This window comes from Canis aureus, chromosome 28 (assembly GCF_053574225.1).
Source record: "Canis aureus isolate CA01 chromosome 28, VMU_Caureus_v.1.0, whole genome shotgun sequence".
NCBI lineage: Eukaryota > Metazoa > Chordata > Mammalia > Carnivora > Canidae > Canis > Canis aureus.
In genome coordinates this window covers 10,799,075-10,820,202 of record NC_135638.1, presented here as the reverse complement: position 1 = coordinate 10,820,202, position 21,128 = coordinate 10,799,075, and the positions used below count along the sequence as shown (strand labels likewise).

The 21,128-nt window shown below is 34.2% G+C and overlaps 1 protein-coding gene across 15 annotated transcripts in view; it reads left to right on the top strand.

Annotated features, from left to right (window-relative positions):
• Positions 1 to 21,128, top strand: part of RALYL (RALY RNA binding protein like) — a 707,896-nt gene that overhangs the window by 270,314 nt on the left and 416,454 nt on the right. For 3 of the 15 annotated variants that reach the window (XM_077876402.1, XM_077876400.1, XM_077876404.1), the window contains one exon: positions 19,628 to 19,718. The exons of the other annotated variants lie outside the window; for them this stretch is intronic. The gene's annotated coding sequence lies outside the window, so the exon portion shown is untranslated. The remainder of the gene's footprint in view (positions 1 to 19,627; positions 19,719 to 21,128) is intronic. 15 annotated transcript variants of the gene reach the window in all.

Sequence of the window (21,128 nt, the reverse complement as noted above, 5' to 3'; positions counted from 1 at the left end):
AGATTTTCAAGCCATGTTATCTCCCAGTAGTTTTATAGTCTTACATTTTACATCTAGGTTTTGTATTTAGAAAGACAACTAGATATTTAACTATGTTGTCTAGGAATTTTATAGTTTTGCATTTTACATTTAGGTCTATAATCCATTTTGAGTTACTTTTTTAAAAAACGTAAGGTGTGTTTAGATTCATCTTTTTGCATGTGGATCCAGTTGTTCCAGCATCATTTGTTGAGAAAGGTTTCATTTAATTTTTTTTTTTTTTACTTTTCTGACTTTCTAGTCCCACTCACGAATTTCATGGATTCAAGCTCATCTCTATTCTCTACTCCAGGTTTTTTTCCCCACTATACCACAATTACAAAAAAAAAAAAATCCTTCATGGTTTTCTAACAACCTGTCTAATTCCATAACATCCCTGCAGCTCATGAAGTGGTAGGTGACAACTTCATAAAGCAAGCCATCCTTGTGTTGAATAACTCAAGTCATCATTCATTCATTTACTCAACACATACTGCATACTCACTATTGTCAGATATTTATCCAAGAAGTTGTCTTACTTAGCCTAAAATGATAAGATCTTGGTTCCATGCTCTTGAGCAATATACAAACATCCATTTCTTTTTCTGTATCTTTGGTTTTGATATTGTCTTAGAGTCCCTCTCACTCCTTCTCTCAGTTTAACCCTGTCCTGTTCCTTCAAACATTCCAACTACAGCATTGATATGCATTTATCAGAGTGCAATTTCAGTTTTTGTTGCTCCTCTCAACATTTTATTTACTGAGAGAGAAATATATTTCTCTAGAAGTCATCCATCTTTTATAATGCACAATGGTCTATTTATTTTCTGTGACCTGGACAACAGCCCCTATTAAGTAAGCTTTAAATCACTGGTATGTTTGCTGCCAAAATGGCATGATGCACCATTATATTAAATTCATTATGAAATTAAAGTTTGCCTGGTGGTCATATTCAATATTGCGTTTTCAGTATGGAAAATTTCAATATGAGATGCCTTGAGGAGGTAATCTAGGAGTGGAGGACTAGTTTTAATTCACTAATTTTAATTGAACATTATTCCAGGGTATCCAAAGAGATAGTGTAGTCTGATAGGAAAAATACTGGATTTGGCATTGGGAAGACCCAGACTTAGAAGGTATCTCATACATATTAGCTAGTTTTTTATCTTCTTTAAGTATCAAGTTCCTCCTCTGCAAGATTATGAAGATAACAATGCTTGTCCCATATCTCTTCTAGTGAGTTTTGAGAAATTAGTGTGGCAACATGAAAATAATTTTTAGGGCAGCCCGGGTAGCTCAGCGGTTTAGCACCACCTTCAGCCCAGGGCCTGATCCTGGAGACCCGGGATCAAGTCCCACATCGGGCTCCCTGCATGGAGCCTGCTTCTCCCTCTGCCTGTGTCTCTGCTTGTGTCTCTGCCTCTCTTTCTCTGTGTCTCTCATGAATAAATAAATAAAATCTTAAAAAAAAAAAGAAAATAATTTTTAAGTTAGGTTCACTGGAGAATAATTTACATACAATAAAAGTCACCCTACTGAGTGCACAATTCTGTTGGTTTTCACAGGTTCATAGAGTTATGTCCACACCACCACAATCATGGTATATAACAATTCCATCACTTCACATGTTCCCAGTGGCCTCTCTGTCTCCTGCCCCTAGCAATGACTGATCTACTCTGTGTCCCTATAGTTTTGCCTTTTCCAGAATGCTATATAAATAGAATCATACGGATGTGGCTTCCTTCACCTTTCATAATATTCTTCGAATCTCATCCATGCTGTTGTATTTATCAGCAGTCTGTTCCTTTTTATTGATATACGAAGAAAATATGTTTTTAATTGCATGGAAATCCAATTAAAGAAGAAATAAAAATAATTTCTTTTACAAAATAGGTTATCATTAAGTTGATTAAATATATACATCTCTTAACGTAGAATATAGACAATAGCATTTTCATAGTCCTCCTAAGCCCTGCACCATGATTTTGGAAATATTTATCTCTTGCTTTCAGATGAACACTGAATTCCCAAGGGCCTAGTTTTCAAAAAATATAACTTTGTAATGTTTGTAGTCATATAGTTTGAGATGAAATTAAAAACAGGAGGTGGTTTTCTTGAAACATGTGGGATTGAAAGGCCAAGGTGTGACTGATCGTGAGGCAGTTTTTTCCTGTTGCCAAAAAAAGCCTTTTTGAGCTGAACAAGAAAGGTATAAAATTAAAGTAATTGCACACTTCAAATTTGAGTCGCAACATGAAACCTTGCTGGCAATTTGATGTTTTACTGACATTGTGGCCTGCTGGCCTGTTGTGAGATACATCAGATGTGAATGCCGCGTCTTTTTCCAATGATTCTCTGAATGATCTTGTGGAGTGGCTCTTATGATACCCCAGCAGTGCACCAGAAGAATGCCAGCTTGTGTTCCAGGGTCGGCCTCTTTAAATCTGAAAGTTATTTCATGTCCTTTTTTGTTGTTGTTGTTCCTAATTCGCTAGTCATTGTGTATAATTATCTGTTAGAGGGATGATTACACACCAACGAATTACAATCAAACTTGGCTTGTTAGCATAGAAAGCTTTGGTTGTTGATCACAATCATTTAAGCAGGAGCTCACCCTCCCTGAAATGCAGATGTCACGTTAGACCTCCTCAAATCGAACCCTGTTGATGTATCCGAATGAGCATATTTGGTGTCATGCGTTCACCATTGTCATTTTCCCATAACATTGAGCATCGCCTCTTGACTTTGAGATTCTTTTGTGAAACTGGGATAAATGCGTGGCCATTGTATCAGAAGTGTGTTTTCTCCTAAAAGTTATGTTGATTTTTCTAGTTGTTTTTTATATTTTCTATATAAACACCACACCTGGTGAAAAATTTATTGAATTCACATATTGGAAAATAATTGATATAAACAGAAATACGGATTTTTAAAACAGAGGTTTTTATTTGAAGCTTTTTCAAATAAAACAAGAAATAACAGCAAGGATTAGAAGTTTCTCAGTCTCCCAAATGTCACATTACCATAAATTTGGACATATAGAATTGTCCCACACTCTACAAAAATAAACAAACAGGCATTTTATAGAGCAAACCTTATTTGAAAGATGCAGCATAGACATTGTATATCCTAACTGTGGCTTTGGGCAATTTCCTAACCTTTATAAGTGTCAGTTCTGCATCTATAAAATGGGGATACTAGCCTTCCTCACAGGGATATTGTGAGGATAAAATGAATATTACTGGTAAAGTTCTTGGGACATCTACTTGGCTGTCTTTAAAGAGAATACTCTGGAGTGTTAGGGATGTAAAATAAATCTGGTAATTCTGTGGGTATATCGAGTTATAATATTTGGGTAATGATTTATACATAGAAATTGTTGTGTCTATTACAAGGAATTGCAGATTTCTCAGTAGAAACATTTCTGTGGCTTTATTCATGATTGGCACTTTAATCTTTGTCCTTTTTTATAACATATTTATATAACATATATATAAATACATAACATATTTATATAACATATATATAAATATATATATTCATATATAAATAAATATATATTATATATATTTATTATATATTATATATTATATCATATATAAATATATATTTAATATATATATTAAATTTATATATTTATATTTTATATAACATATAACAGAGTAACAGTTTACTCTGGATTGGCTGATTTCTTATCCACTGAGCAGTCATGTACGTGTGACTTGAAAAAAATTGCTTTTCCAATTCATTCCTTCATTTGATCATTCAAATCGTTCACTTATTCAATCAGAAGCTCTTGTGTCTTTGGCTGTAACATATCTGTATGTGTAAGGTTTGCTGCCTCTCATTTTCTCCCTAAAGAGAGATAAATATATGAGTTTTTATAATACAAAAGGACAATTGATGGCAGAAGAAAGATGAAAAGTCCCAAGGGTGTGCAGAGAAGTGGAGCTATTCTCTGAGAGTTTGAGAAAGGCTTTAAACTGAGCCAAAGGAGAGGTAGGATTGTAACATATGAAGAGAATTCCGGGCAAAGAGAACTAAATAAGAACTAAGAAGTCAAGAAAATTGTTTAGTGTTTTGGGACATACTCCGTTTGAATGGAGTACATAAAATATATAAATGAGCTGGGAGAATGCAGGTTGGAAAGAGATCAAATCATAGAGGGATTCGAATATATAAGGGAAGACTTAATACGTTATTTAGTGGTCAGTGAGGAGACTTCCGGGAATGTGTGGTCAAATCTGGGGGAAAAAAAAAGTAGATGATGAGTTCAGATCATGCTATGGAATCGATCTGGCCACTAGAGTTTGGATGAGAAAGAAAAATACATTTTGACTTATTCATTCTTTCCCCAAATCTCTCCTTTATTCTGACAGCTCCAAAAACATTATTTTATTCAGGAAACTGTTTGATGTGGATTACCTACTAGTTTGGTCGTTTACAAGATTTGTTTTAATGGGATTGTCTGAAACGATGCTGCAAATTCTTGTGGCATACAAAAATCCTTGACCTTGGTGAGTCAAGAGCTTTAGTACTCTTTCAGCCGAAAGTGAAGGAAAACTTAGGAAGCTTTAAATTAATTTCTTGTAGTTCTTACATTCTTGTGTATATCTATGGAGGTGGGGGATGGGAGGAGAGGAGTGTTCAGGTTCCTTTAGAATAATAGATACCTTAATATGACTTAGTTTTACCCCCTCCTCTGCCATTTGAAACTGCCTTATTCAGATTTTTTTAAGAATTGGGATCCCTGGGTGGCACAGCGGTTTAGCACCTGCCTTTGGCCCAGGGCGCGATCCTGGAGACCCGGGATCGAATCCCACGTCAGGCTCCCGGTGCATGGAGCCTGCTTCTCCCTCTGCCTGTGTCTCTGCCTCTCTCTCTCTCTCTCTCTCTCTCTGTGTGTGTGTGTGACTATCATAAAAAAAAAAAAAAAAAGAATTAAACTCTCAGGGCACCTGGGTGGCTAAGTCAGTAGAGCTTGTGACTGATTCTTGATCTCAGGGTGGTGAGCTCAAGCACCATGTTAGATGGAGAGTTCACTCTACAAAGAGAGAATAAAAAAAAGAGAGAATTAAACTCTCAATATGTAACATAATATTTGTGCTACAAATTATTTTAAATATTTATTTATTTGAGAGAAAGTGAGAGGAAATTAGAGTAGGGAAGGGGCAGAGGGAGAGAGGAAGAATGTCAAGCAGACATGCAGAGTGCTCAAGCAGAGTGGGGAGCATAGAGCTCTATCTCATGACCCATGAGATCATGACACATGAGATCACAACCTGAGCTGAAACCAAGAATTGGATGCTCAACCCACTGAGACACTGAGGCACCCCATTTTGCTACAAATTCGTAGGAAGACTAATTTTTTTCTAAAATTCTGGTATAGTTACCATATAGTGTTATATTAGTCTCAGGAGTACACTATAGTAATTCAACACTTCTATATGTTAATCAGTGCTCATCATAAGAAGACTCTAAGTTCTGTACTTAAAAATAAAAGAATATCAAAGAAAACGTTCTGCATTTACTAGCTAATCCAGTTAGGTCAATAATGTTAGAATATGTTTGAATCTGCTGGAAGGGATATCTTAGATCCTAAAAGCTAATAGGAATAATAATAATTAATAATAATAATAATAATAATAATAATAGCAACATTTAATAATGTTTAAAATACTTTTATAAAGAGCTAAGTGAAAATTTAAAAGTAATATATTTACTTTAATATATTTACTTAAATATAAGTAATATATTTACTTTAAATGTTTAGTGTGAAATTTTCAAATGCAAATCATGTTTAATTATTACCTTTACTAACAGATTTTTTAACTTTTTAAATTCTTGACTGTTTCTTTTTTTTAAGATTTTATTTATTTATTCATGAGAGACCCAGAGAGAGAGAGGCAGAGACATAGGCAAAGGGAGAAGCAGGCTCCTCACAGGGAGCCTGATGTGGGACTCTGTCCTGGAACTCCAGGATCACGCCTTGAGCCAAAGGCAGATGTTCAACCACTGAGACACCCAGGTGTCCCAAATCCTGGGTGTTTCGAAGAATGAAATCATCCACTATATTTATTTATTCTGCTTTTTCTTTCAGAAGAATCAAGTTTATGTGATAAAATATTTTAAACATGATATCCAGTGACCTGTGAATTTAATTTTTGTGTGTGTGTTCATTTTGTGCACATTTCTTTTAACAGTGTCCTTTGAGTTTTCATTAACTACTAGAAATAATTTTTTAAAGCTTTTATTTATTTATTCATAAGAGACAGAGAGAGGCAGAGACACAGGCAGAGGGAGAAGTAGGCTCCTCGCAAGGAGCCCGATGTGGGACTCGATCCTGAATCCCAGGATCACACCCTGAGCCAAAGGCAGATGCTCAACCGCGGAGCCACCCAGGTGTCCCTAGAAATCATTTTAAATTGAGAAAAATCTTAACATTTCAAGCTATTAGATGAAATCAATGCCATTTCAAGAAATGAAATGTTTATATATTTATAGTCTCTAAATCATAATTATTTATCCCGCATATTATGCAAATAAATTCCTTTTATATGAACTGATTAGGTTGTTGATATTAATATTATAAATAACATTGTCACTCTTAAGCTATTATAATAAGATTAATTTTGAAAAATCTCTGCTTAAAAAATAAAGTAGAATTTATTTATTAATGAAATTCTTGTTCCTATTAAAATGACTTCTAATTCAGGGAGTTATTGTTTCTGATTGCATTAAGAATCTCTTTCTTATGAGATTCTCTTTATTATGAGGTATGGGATAAAATAAAAGATGGGTTGATTTGCTGTTTTAATAATTTGATTGTATCACATTGATTTATTGTGTCACATCTAATGCACACAATATTGCATTAGTTTCAGATGTTTACCAATTTCATCACCACAGGCACCATCTTTACTACAAAACTTAAAATGGGAAAGAAATAGTGGGTGAGTGGTAAACTCAACTACTGACTGAAGATTATTTCAATGTAGAAAGGTTAAATCACGTGGGAACAAAATTTTAACAGAAGACTTTCCACCTCTGTAGTTTCAACCTTGTGCTCATAAAAGGTGTTACTGTATTTGCCCAAAATATTAGAAGTCCTTAGAATTGTTTGAGTAAAAATAATAATAATAATAATAATAATAATCTTTTAGAAAAAATAATTTTTTAATTATTTTCCTCACTAAGAATGAATATTAATTGATTATAATCTGTTGTCATAACCAGGAAATTGGATGAATACATATTTATGAGCAAGTCAAATGGTGCTCAGTACATTTTCTAGCTCTGTAAAGCATTGTATGTGTGGAGTAAGTTTTTTCAGTGGAATTTCAAATTCTGGGTGTTACTACCCATAAAATATATTTGCAGTTGCAGTATGTAATAATCCCTCAGGCTTTATCTTGATTTTTTTTTTTAATTTCTTGAGTTTTAAAGGTCCAGTCTTGTGGCATGTAAAGAAACATCTCAGAGAAGAGCCTGGGTGGCTCAGTCAGTTCAGCATTGGACTCCTCCTGATTTCTGCTCAGGTCATGGTCTCAGGGTCCTGAGATGGAGGCCCACTCTTGAGCTCTGCACTCAGCAGGGAGTCTGCTTGAGATTTTCTCTCTTTTTCTCCCTTTGTCCCTCCATGGCTTTGCCCTCCTGCTTGTTCTCTCTCCCTCTCCCTCTCCCTCTCCCTCTCCCTTTTTCTCAAATAGATAAAGAAAAGAAGAAAGGAAAGAAAAGAAAATCTCTATAAGGGTGCTTCCAGAAAGTACATTTGCTGAGGAAACTTTGGTTTTTAGAAGTATCTTTATTTATTTAAACTAAGTTTTGTGTAGTGAATGTGATACACACTGTACTCTGCTATATTTCCTTGAAGGGAGTAAATAGAAAACCCACTGATGTAAAGGTAACTGCTTTTTAAAAATATTTTAAAATGTATGAAACAAGTTTAGACAGAAAAGTGTCTAATATTAAATTTCCTTTTTTTAAGATTTTATTTATTTATTCATAATAGATACACAGGGAGGGAAAGACATAAGCAGAGGGAAAAGCAAGCTCTCTGTCAGGAGCCTGATATGGGACTCAATCCCGGGACTCTAGGATCATGCCCTGAACCGAAGGCAGATGCTCAACCACTGAGCCACCTACGTGCCCCTAATATAACATTTCTGAAGGCAAATAGCTCTGGATTAGTAAAGGGCTAGAAAGAGAAAAATATGCATGGACATATACAAAAGAAACTCAATTTCTTTTCTTCAATGAGGATTGTGATTTTTGATTGTTTCTTTTATGAGGATTGTGAATTATGACAAACTGTTAGCTGGTAAATTAGACAATTAGCATGAAAATAAATTTCTGGTAAAGAACATGTTTTTTTGTACTTTGTGGCTAAAAGTATAATTGGAGGTATGGTCTTGGATCTTTTTAAAAACTTAACTGCATTTGCTGGCGTCTCATTTCTTTGGAGTGGATCGAGTCCGTTGCATTAATGAGTAAACACTTTCAAGAAAGCATATTAGGTTGGCATTTCTAGGTTGGATGCATGATATATAAAAGTACTAACTCTCTGGTCAAAGGAATTACAATACAGAGGGTTTTCAATTTGGCACCGAGGTTACTAAATAATACATGTTGATATATAAATCACTTTAAGAGGTCAGAAGTATTATACTAATAACAGACATTTGTTCAACAAATCTTTGAGTTATTATTGCTATGTGTCAGGGGTGAAATGGTGGATAAAAATAGATACCGTCTCTGACTTCCTACATCTTATAGTCTGAGATCAGGGGTAGTGGTGAGGGGAGACATACAAGCATATGAAACAGTGCATATGGAAAATTGCCAGTAAAGAGAGGTACATGGAAGTAAAGGAGCCTGTAGTGGAGGATTTTGACCTGAATGGAGTGGTCAGAAGCTATGCTGATTAAAATGTGAGATGAATGTCATTCTATTTCATATGTCCAATTGATTAGGTACATTGCGAAAAAGTTAGCATTGAAAAAGTACATAATACTTTTATCAACCTGCCAAATAGTCAAAACGCTTTTCAAGCTTCCACTTCTGTGCACGATGCCGTAACTCTTTTGTGGAAAATCTTGCTGCTTTTTTTTTTTTTTTTTCTGAAAAGATCAAAATCAAGAAAGTTGAAGTATTCTATTCTTTACGTTTTTAAAAATCTCCTCAAATTTCCATTCCTTCAGCTTTTTTATCATTCTCCCCTTGAGGTTAACAGAGAGGTTTACTTGATAATAATCTCTAAAGATTTTGAGCCAATGTCTTATTTCTCCTGATACCTGGAGGTTCTTGTCTCACATTTACTATCTTTTCCAAACCATATCTATCAATAACAGTATCTTTATTCCCCTACTGCCGCATTTCACTCTAGTTATAAAGATACCCATGGAACCAGAGCAAACACGTTTGCTGTGCTCTCCCAGGCTTCTGATGTGTTACTGATTTGGGGAAAATGTTGGAGCTATGCAATGAGGTAGCAACTGCAGAAAGGAGTGCAATTTTAGAAAGAAGTTTTAGTTCAGATTTGAACATTTTCAGTTTGAAAAGATCCAGTAGGCAACTGCCATAACTACACCTGGACTTCAGGTGTAAAGGCATCTGTAGCAAAACCAATTCTGCAGCATTAGATTCTTAGGTAGTAATTAAAGCATGGTTTTGGAAGGTGAGGTGACTGAGAGAGATAATACAGAATAAAAGGAGCACAAGAAGGCCTTTGTGTTCCTTACAAGGGGTAAAACATTGGGATTAAAGGTTTGGGATCATACTATGCCACTTTCTTTGCTTTTGTCTGGTTCTCTTATCCCTTTGTAACATACAAACTGTACTCATGCTTTATTTTCTTGATGAAAAGCCCCAATTCTTTCTGTTCTTATTGCCTGCATGATGGCCATATTTGTCATTTTAACTAACACATGGCCTTCTATTCCTTTACATCATTCATGTAGCTTAGTTTTAAAAAAAAAAAAAAAAAACACATTTTAAGAGTTGGAAGACCATGTATCTCCTTTAGCATCTACCCCTGTGTCTTTCTCAGCATAAGCACTTTCTCTATATGTCTAAATTTAATAAAGGGGATCTCTAGTTTCCTGGCATAATCACTTTATGCAATGACAAAAATACTAAGCAGTTTTTGAAAGTTGAATTTCAGTGAAAGAATTGGATTACAGCTTCACAGAAAGTGATTTTTACATTTCATCTTGATTCTCAGAGCAAAGACCGTATTTCTTTCCAGTATAAGAATATCAGAATTGAAACTCCTTTTTTTTTCACAGATGAGGAATAATTCTGATTAATTTTTTATCGTTTCCAGCTAAAATGTTTGTTAAACTTTTAACAAATCTCACAGATAAAACATTTCTTTTTTCCCCCTATTTTGAGACTCCCTTCTCACTTTTTCAAGCACGAAGTCTTGGTGAACAATTGTTGGTTAAAGCCTTTGTCATACAGAATGTATATTAATGTTGTTGATTATAAATTTGATATAGAAACCCAAGAGTTTTGTATATGTGGATATGTGCGTCACTTCCTTAACAAAATCTACCTCTGTGTACACTCAGAACTAAGACTGTAGATGCATCTTGATTAAAGTGGTAAAAAGATTGTCCCCAATAGTGAAAAATTATTGCCAAATGGAGGAAAGGCAGTGATGAATAAATTAAAAATACAAAGCAGTATAACATGTGCTCTGACAGGGAAGCAAGTGAGTGACATAGGAGAACAGAAAAGGAAATCTAATTACATGTCTAAATGAAAATAAGTATAATATCCACTTTTCTATGATAATCACTTTCTGCACAAGCAAGAATGCTAAGAAGTCTTATCAATAGTTTCTACATGTCAGAATCATCTCTATTTTTGCTTTAAAAGTTACAAATGCTAGGCCTTACCCTTAAGACAAATCAGAATTCTTGGGGATATAAACTGTTCCTCTGTAATTTTGAAAAGCTCTAGATCTACTTTAATGAGTTCTCTAATTAAAGTGATCACATACCTGTTTGTTCAGGCCAGTCTTGGGACTCTCTCATGCTCTCTCTCTCTCTCTCTCTCTCTCTGGCTCATTTTCTGCCCTGGGGCTCTCTCCTTCAGGTATTCTCTGCAGGCTGTTACCAAGGCCTCCCTTTGTCCCTTCAGATACTTCACATAGGGCTCTGCACATCTCTCATAGATTCCATCTTAATCTTACACCCTTTGCAAATAATCCCTTATTAAACTCTCCCAAACTACCCCCAATTATGTATACCATCCTTTTTCCAAAGATCTGGACTGTCCATTATCATTATATACCAAAGTTACATGATGACTGGATGCTTAAAATGAGTATCCTGTTTTGAACACAGACATCAATGCCTCATGCTTCCTCCGTTAGACACTGTAATCAAAGACAATATAGCATAAACATTTATATATTAAAAGCAAAGTATGGGCCAATCGTTTTATTAACCACAATACAGGTACAAGTTTATTTTCCTAGAATGACTGGAAGCTGTGTTTAGGATTCATAGAGCCTGACATTCAAAAAATAAGGATTAGTTTCACTTTGAGAAATAATAAATGTAGATGTTTTCAAATCATCTTATTTAACATCTTTAAGATGGTCAGTCAGTTGACAGTTTTTTCTTTGTTCTGGAAACTAGCATATTGTTGGTATAATTAGTTATTCCTATATGATAAGTATATTGTTGGTATAATTAGTTATTCCTGTATGAGAGAAGATATGTAGTGCAGCATGAAGTCCACTTACTCTTTTTAGAATATTTGGTTACTGCTTGTACTGTTGCCCCCACCTCCCAAGTCTGATTTCTAGGCATTAAAAACAAGGTTATTATAATCCTCAAGTATTCTCTGAATAACAATCTAGCTGTTTTCCATTTGAGCCAGTCTTTTCAGAATAGGTTATAGAATTTGCCACGGGTTTGAAAATATTAAGCACTTCAGATCATCAGGGCATCATTTAATGTCCAGCAGTTGTTATAGACAAAATTTGATTGAAGTTGGAACTTGCATCCTGAGATTTGGAATTCAAAGCTGATTTGAAAAATGCATACTCATGCATGATAACATTATGAACTAATCTTATTGAAAAGAGAGAAAGACAAGGTGAGTACAAGAGTGTGCACATACTGGGAACCATTTTTGTTTCCAAAGGAATTGATATCAATTAATTCACAGATACTTCCTGAGTGCCTATAATACATCCTGCTTGCAATATTAACAATGTTTTCTAATTTAATTGTCTAGCACATATGAACTAATAGATCAGTGGTGCCTAACTCTTGACCACTTGCATTTATTATTGTCTAATAAATAGGCTTCGATTATTAATTATATTTAAAGCTATATAAACAATAACATTATTCTAATCTGTCCAAGAGATACCCATCTCATATATAGTTCAAATTTGGAACATTATGAATAGCTGGAAAAGATAAAAGAGAAAGATGCACTTTATATATATATGTATGTAGCTTATGACTATGACTCATTGTCATTATCAAAAGGAAATTAAAATGGGTTAATGATCTTGAGTTTGACTGTACATTTGTGCTTATAATGATCTTGTCTCAGTGAGGGAAAAAAATGCTTACTTCAAGATCTATCTTCAGGATTCCCTTAGGAAGACAACTGTCTTTGTTTAGGAATGCACCTTAACGATTGCCTTTGGCTTTGTAATTAAGGACTTGTGTGCACATCCTAAATTGGATGGAGGAAGAAAAACAACTTAAAAGCTTGTAGGAGAAATTACTCTGTAAAAAAATGTACAGGGAATTTTGGAGGATGTAGGCAAATAAGTTAAGAGGGTATGGGGTAAAAAAAAAAAGAGGGTATGGGGAGAAGAAAGTAAAGAAAAATAGTGATAGGCTGGGGGTTCAACACAGAAAGAGAGTGTTGGAGTTCTTACTGGTCTTAAAAGAGAAGCCATTTTCTGGAGACCCTACTAGAAGGCAGAAGGATCAGTAATAGAAATGACTTTTATATCCCTACAGATTGCTGAATCTGAGCAATAAAACACAACCAGGAAAGTGTGCCCAAGGTAGATTTAATAATCTTGGTTGTAATTAGTTTCCTCTGCAACTGATGGATGGCCTTATAAAGCGAGGAGGTAGTAAAATAAAAGTGGTCAGGGAAAAAGGTTTAAAGTAAGTTGAATATTTCCATATTCCCTTAATATTTTTTACATTAGTATAATGTTTTTGTTTTTAGAGAGAGTGAGTGGGGGTGGGGAGCAGAAGGAGAGAGGGAGAGAGAGAGAGAGAGAAGACAATCTCAAACATGCTCCATACCCAGTGCAGAGCCGAACTTGGACATCAGTCTCACAACCTTGAGATCACGACCTGTGCCGAAATCAAGAGTCGGATGCTTAACTGACTGAGCCACCCAGGCACCCCCATATTAGTATAATGTTTAATGTCATCTGGGTTTACAGATCTCTGAGCATATTTGCTACAGAATATGCACCAACTATTACAAAGAGCAGCAATATGGAGTTCATTGTGCCAACAGCAAGCGCTGTAGTCTTGGCCAGAGCAAGGACAATTAGAACCTGAGAACAAACTATGTGTAAGAGATTATTTGTGCCATAAACATTCCATCACCTATGAAAGTTTCTTCTTACCCTCCCTATTCATTACACTTATCTCCAAACTCATTATATACGTTAAATATGTACATATTTTTGTATCAATTATACCTCAATAGAGTGGTTTTAAAAAAGAAGGAAAGATGCTGTTGTAAATTGTGTTTTTCTAAATCTAATTTTTCAATTGTTAATTAGATTACATAGAATTATACTGGTTTTTGTATGTTGACCTTCATCCTGTAACACTACAAAATTGAAGTATTAGTTTTCTAGATTTTTTGTAACATTCATAAGGATATTTTCCATAAACAATGATGTTGTCTCTGATTAATGACCATTTTACTTTTTGCTTTCCAATCTTTATGCCTCTTTTTTTTTTCCCTTAGAGTATTGCACTGGCTAAAAATTCCAGTGTTGAAATAGACGTGATAATATAAGACTTATTTATTTGGAGGGTTTCTTTTCTCATAAGGGAATGAGGATTGATATTTCACAACTATGTATGATATAAACTGTAGGTTTTTCTTAGGTTCCCTTTATTAGATTCAGGATGTTCTCTTCTATTTCCGCTCTTAATTTTATCATAAAGATATTTTCATCAAAGCTCACAGAAATCCAAATTATAATAAGCCAAATGTGGAAGCGATCCAACTATATGTCTACAAAAGAATGGGTGGAAAGTGAATGGATAAAAATAGTGAATATTCATACTACAAAATCTTCAGCAATAAAAAAAGAAAGGAGGGGTACATGGATGGCTCAGTCAGTTCAGTGTCTGACTTGATTTCAGCTCAGGTCATGATCCCGGGTCTGAGATCTCAGGATCTGAGGGTCCATGTTGGACATGGAGCCTGCTTAAAATTCTCTCTCTCTCCTTCTGCCCCAGCCCCTACCACTTTTATGTACTCTCTCCTAAAGGAAAAAAAAAAAAAAAAAAGGAGGAAAGAAAGAAAGGAAATACTGGTACATGTACCAGCATGGATACATTTAATAGACTTTATGCAAAGCATAAGAATCTAGACAGCAAAGAGTTCATATTACATTCCATTTGTATGATGACCTAGAAATAATTCATGAAATCTGAAGTTAAAAAGATTGTCTGAAGAAATAACAAGTGTTGGTGAGGCTATGGGAAAAAAAACTCTCTGCACCGTTGATGGGAACATAAATTGGTATAAGGCCTATTGAGAACATGGAAGTTCCTCAATATTTAAATAATATAAATGTCATATGATCCAGTACTACTACTATTGAGTAGTAGTAGTAGCCAAGCTACTAAAGCACCCTAAATATGCATTCACTGATGAATAGACAGAAAAGAAGTGATACATGTGCATGCATATTCCCTATATGGAGTAAACAAATATTTAATGTTGACTAAAGTATAGACATAATAAAGGTCTAATAAGAAGGACCAGAGTCTAGTCTTATTTCTTAAGATCTTGCCATTTGCAGCAACATGAATGGACCTAGAAGATACGCTAAGTGAAATAAGTCAGAAGAAGACAGATATCATATAATTTCATTTATATGTGGAATCTAAAACAAAGCAATTTAATAAACAAAAAGCAGAATCAGACCTATAAATCCATAGAACAAAATGATGACTGCCAGAGGGAAGGGGATTGAGAGATGGGCAAGACAGATGAAGGGAAGCTACAGGAGATACAATCTTTCAGTTTTGAAATCAGTAAATCATGGGAATAAAAGGCACAGTATAGAGAATATAATAAATGAGACTGTAGAAGTATGGTGGTGACAGTATTTATGATAGTTATAATTCTGGTGAGCTTAGCATAACATATAGAGAAGTTAAATCACTGTGTTGTAAACCTGAAAGTAATATCACATGCATGTTAGCTATATTCAGCTTAAAAAAAAAATGTATACACTGAAAAAAAAAAAAAAGAAAAGGTCAGTGGAATTTGAGACTTGACAAGAAAAGAAATAAATGAACTGGGTTTTTTGTTTTTCTTCAAATAAACTGAATAAAAAATTAAAGTCAGTGACCTCCATAAATAAATATAGATACATACCTGAGCATAATTCAGTTAATCTAGATTTCCAGTGATATTCAAGTTAGGTTATTAATACATTTGCAAATTTTCAGGTTCTCATTAAAAATATGCTTAATTTAAAGACAAATTTTAAGAACCTGAATTTGGCACTATGTTATTAGTTAAATTTATTAATACTTGAATTTGAAACATATATATATATACACAATTAGATATCCTTAGATAATTTCTAGTTTACTTTTTAAAAAAATTCATAGTAAATACCTGCATGCATTAGCCGAAATGGTGACTCTAGGACTTAAAATCTATGCCTAAATATATATTAAATATATATTATTAACAAAATGAGTGTATTAAATAAAACTGTTGCTTGGATGTAAAGAGTCAATGGTCTACTTTGATTTAAAGAAGCAGTGGTCTACTCAACGACTGCTTTGTTATTCCCTAAATGGAGTAAGCAAACATTTAATGTTGGCTAAAGTATAGACCCTAACAAAGGTAAGAAGGACCAGAATCTAGTCTTACTTGTTTTCTAAGATACACTTCATGGAAGAATCTTATACTTCACCATTGAGAATCCATATATTGGTCACAATCCAGTCTCTTTGAAGTTTCCATTGTTAAAAGGCAAAAGAATATTGTAGGGTGTTAGAAATGCCCTGTATCTTACTTGAACACTGTTGTATAAATGTATGCAATTGTCAACCCACAAAATATTGAATATTTATGTGCTAATTTTAATGTAGGTTAATAAGACCTAATTTAAAGAAAAAAAAACCTGAAATTTTAAAAACAGAACTATGTTCTAATATTGCTCTAGAAACTTATATCCAAAACTTTTTAGGGGAAATTTGTAAAGTCACTCCTTAGTGGATTTTCTTTAGTTCATATATGCTTATGCTTTTACTTTAGTACTTAAGCCCTGAAATTAACAAAATCACAAAGTTAAAAAACAATAGATAAATTGAATCACTGAGAACAAAAGAATAAATCTTTTTTTCCTTTTTAAAATTTTCCAAATGAGGATAAGATACTTACTATTCCATAGTAGATAACATTTTTGAAAAAAAAAATCCTGTGTAACAAAATTATTTCTATCTTCAGTCCTATGGTCTGTAGTAAAAGCGCTTTGCTGGGGTGGTTATAATGACTATTGAGCACAACCAGTGTTACTCTGTGACTTTGTTGTATGCTCATTTATTATCAAAGAAGAGATTTGTTTTTTACTAGTAAATGATTGAACTTTCTTATCTGTACTCTTCAGCACCAAGTAGCCGCTCTTAAGTTCCATTCAAGTTTAGCAACCTTAAAAATCTCCATCAGCCTGTAATTGCTATACTCAAAGAGCTGAACACGTCATGAAAAGAGACCCACAGAACATAGACATTGTACAACAAAGAGCTGTGCATATCAAGGAATATATTTTCAATAGTGTTTCACAGCACTTGCTTTTATTTTTAAAATTGCTGTAGAGAACTCTGTGTCTGTTTCATCTTCATTTTTGTAGATATAAAATGATCTCCACTAAAGCACTCATGATGAAAAGAATTGCATTATAACTAAATAATTTGGTGTGCCATGGCATTTGTTTAAAAGCATTTGCACTTTTATCAGAAATAATGACACCCTTGTAAGTCACTGATTCACTATTTATAAATAAAAGTCCTAAGCAGATTTTTTCCCAGTGAACATAGCCCTTTAGATTTTGTGCTTAGATTGATATGATATTTAATATATTATCTTTTGTATTGTGTCTAAACCTTCTTATGTAAAATGATGGTAGTTTTGTAATTCTTTACTGTACAGTATAGTTTTAAAAGATCTTGAGAAAACATAAACCAGAGAATTGAAATAAAATCAATATGAAATTTAGTATCCATAGAGATTGAGCATTTAAAATAAGGATAAAGTTATCTGTTCCAATTCCCAATTGCAGATTTCAGTGTTACCTCTAAATGTGAATTTATTTACCTTTAATTTATACCCTTCATGACATGGTATGTTGCTATGTATACTCTAAAAGGGTAGACCTTAAAATTTTTGCTCTGTGGATTAGAGATCAGATTTTGAAACACTGGCATTGGTATATCACTTTTTCCTTTCATCTTCTTCTTGGGATGTAGAGTATTAGTTGCCACTGCAGTGTAGATAGACCCTATGAAGTCACTCAAGAAGACCTCTGAGTGCTTGTGATCAGTCAGGCCATGATGCTATAACTGATTGATGACTTTCTTAGGATGCAAATTTTCTGAACGCTTTTTGTCCCCTTAATAGTCCTCTGCTCTCTATTTAATAATAACACAAAATTTTTTAAAAGCGATTGCAAATCGCTTAAATAATGTTCCTTTGTCCTTAAGCTTAATTCTGCTTGTATGTAACCACACAAGGACATCATCAACTTGAGAGTGGGGAACGTAATAATTGATGAAAAAGGATGAGATGATTAATTGGGAGGGCAGTTATCACCCACGAAGAACAGAAGGATAGAAGCTATTATTTTTTTCAAAATTGTTAAGAGGAAAAACAGACAGGGTTGGAATTAAAGCCATTTCTGAACAAGAGCCTGCCGTTTTTATATGCAGTGTCATTTTCCAAGATAAAATATACAGTTTTACCGTGAAATATTTCATACATTCTTTTATTCATTCATTTAATGTGTTTTCTGTTTCTGTCTTAATGTATAGATTGCCTTTTGAATAGGCATTACTGAATTACATCAATTCAGAGACATAAATAAAATAATTTTTCCACCTTAATATTTCTTAAATTAAGATCTGTTCTTAAATTGGCACCTGCTGAATGCAGCTTCTCCTTCCAGAAAAACTTTCATTGAGTAGACAGGTTTTCTTGAAATAGCACCTTAGAAATCAAGAAGAGAGGGTCATCCAGTAAACTCATTCATTTAAGAAATACTATTGAGCGCCTACTCTGCTAGGAATAAGGAAGCTGTAACCAGGACAGACAAGGTTTCAATCTTCTTAGAGTTCTAGAAGGTAAAGTAAATTCTGTATATAAACAATTAAATAGAATACAATCGAGTAAATTACTACTGCAGCTTAATGCAGAGATATTTAAAATGCTATAGGATAACCGAAGAGGAAGTTAATAATTCTGGATGTGCTATTCAGAGGAGAAAGAACTCATCAAGTGGAAGGATACCAGGCAAGGGAAAGAACATAAGCCAAGGCAGGGAGGTGTGAAATGTCAGGGTGTGTACAGGGAATGATGAGTAGTCTAGTAGAACTGTTTCTCTTCAACATGAATAATGAACAGAGCACTTAAAAAGGAAAGAAATATCTTGCCAATCTGTAGGATTGACTCAAATTATATTTAAATTTTTATATACATGATATTTCTTGTATTCTGCAGCGATAAAAGTCCCAAACATGTTTATTCATTAGATGGGAACAAAATTATGAAACCAATTAAAACCTAATTATCAACAATAATTTAAAGTGATATGTGAGTGTTATTTTGGAGCATGGTGAGCCCCAACGAAGCAAATGAACTAGTTTTTTAACTAGTTTCATCAATGATCTGTGAATTGGATAGGCCAGTCTATCTTAAAATATGACAACGTTATAATTATGACTAACAATGGCTGGTGTTTTTGAGTGCATATTTTGAATACATACACACAAACACACACACAGACATACACTGCACCAACTTTTTTCTGACAATGCCTTACTCTTGGCAAAATTCTTCAAGTAGCTTCATGAGAGACACAGAAAGAGAGGCAGAGAGATAGGAAGAGGGAGAAAGAAGCAGGCTCCCTGCAAGGAGCCCAGTGTGGGACTCGATCCCAGCACCCTGGGACCATGACCTGAGCCAAAGGCAGATGCTCAACGACTGAGCCACCAGCTGCCCCCATCTTTGCTGATTTATCGTCTTGTCCTAACTTCCTAATGTTGGGGTGCTTAAGAGTTTCATCCTCATCTATATACTCTGTTGGTAATCTCATTTAGTCTGATGCATTTCATTTTTCTCTATACTCTAGGAACCATTGCATTTTTATATGCAATCCAGACTTCTCTCCCATACTCCAAACTCGTATATTAAACTACCCACTTGACATCACTACTTGAGTGGTGAGTAGACATTTCTTACTCGATGCATCCAAATCTGAATTTCTGATCTTTTTACCGGTGTTGTTCCTTTTATAGTCCATCATCTCAGTTAATGACAATCCAATTCTTACAAATTATTCAGGACAAAACTTTGGAGTTTTTCTCATTTTTCTTTCTCATCTGAGATCCCAAACCTCCCAGGATATTAAATGGGTTTAGCTTCAAAATGTATCCAGAATGGGGCACTGGGATAGCTCAGTCTGTTAAGCGGCCAACTCTTGATTTCGGCTCAGATCATGATGTCAGAGTCCTGGGGTCCCACTGCTGGCTGTGAGCTCAGTGGGGATCTGCTATTCTCCCGCTGCTCCCCCCCTACAAATAAATAAATCTTTTAAAAAATGTATCCAAATAAATCCTGCTGTCACAGCTTTCTTTGTTTTACTCTTCCCAAGCCACCATTATGTACTGTCTGTATTTTTGCAGTAGCTTCCTATTCAGTCTCCATTCATCTGTGCTTATTCCCTGGTAAGCCATTAGAAAGCATTCTCAAGAAAGCTTCCAGCGTGTTAATTTTATTATGTAAGTTATATCATGCCACTCCTCTAATTAAAAAAAAAAAAAGGCTTCCTTTTTTTTCTGAATGAGAGTCAGAATTCTGACAGTGGCTTACAGGGCCCCACATAATCTGTCCCCTAACTCTTCATGTTCCAGTGTATGCCAGTAGCGTACCTAGTATATTTGACACACAGAGTGGAGTATTAAGACTTCCCTCTTGACTGTTCAACAAAACATGCTTTATAATAATCATGAAATGAAACCAGTAATCATAATGGCCAAAAAAGAAACCAAAACAGTGACATTTTTCTATTATTGAACTTCTTGTGTGTGCAGTACATATATGTATACATGTATATACATAGGTTTATCAGGCCAGTATATATAAAGATTTGAAAAAATAAGACAAGTGTTCAGTACAAAAAAGCATTACTTCTAAATTGTATTAATACATTAAAGAAAAGAAACATGCCAACATTTTAGTTACATCAATAATTAATAACATTCTGTTTTCTAGTTTTAACTTCTACAAATTTTCAATGACCATCCAAATTAATTTTCTTTATATATTCATGCTCAGTAGACAATATAAATGTATTCCTTGGTCTACCTATGCTCATATTTGGTGAAAGAACAGTTTTACTGGTTTTGATTTCAAAAAGTTTCACATAAAAGATATACACAAAAAGAGAAGAAATTCTTAACATGAGACTAAATCTGAAACAGATGCATAAAAGTTTTCACAATAAACTCCAAAAAATGTACAAATGCATAAAAAGAACAAGGAGTTAATGGTTAATTGAATGACAGAGGTGAAGTAACTCCCATTTGGTTTATTTCTGTATCCATATCATTCTTCCTACTGTTTAAATGCAG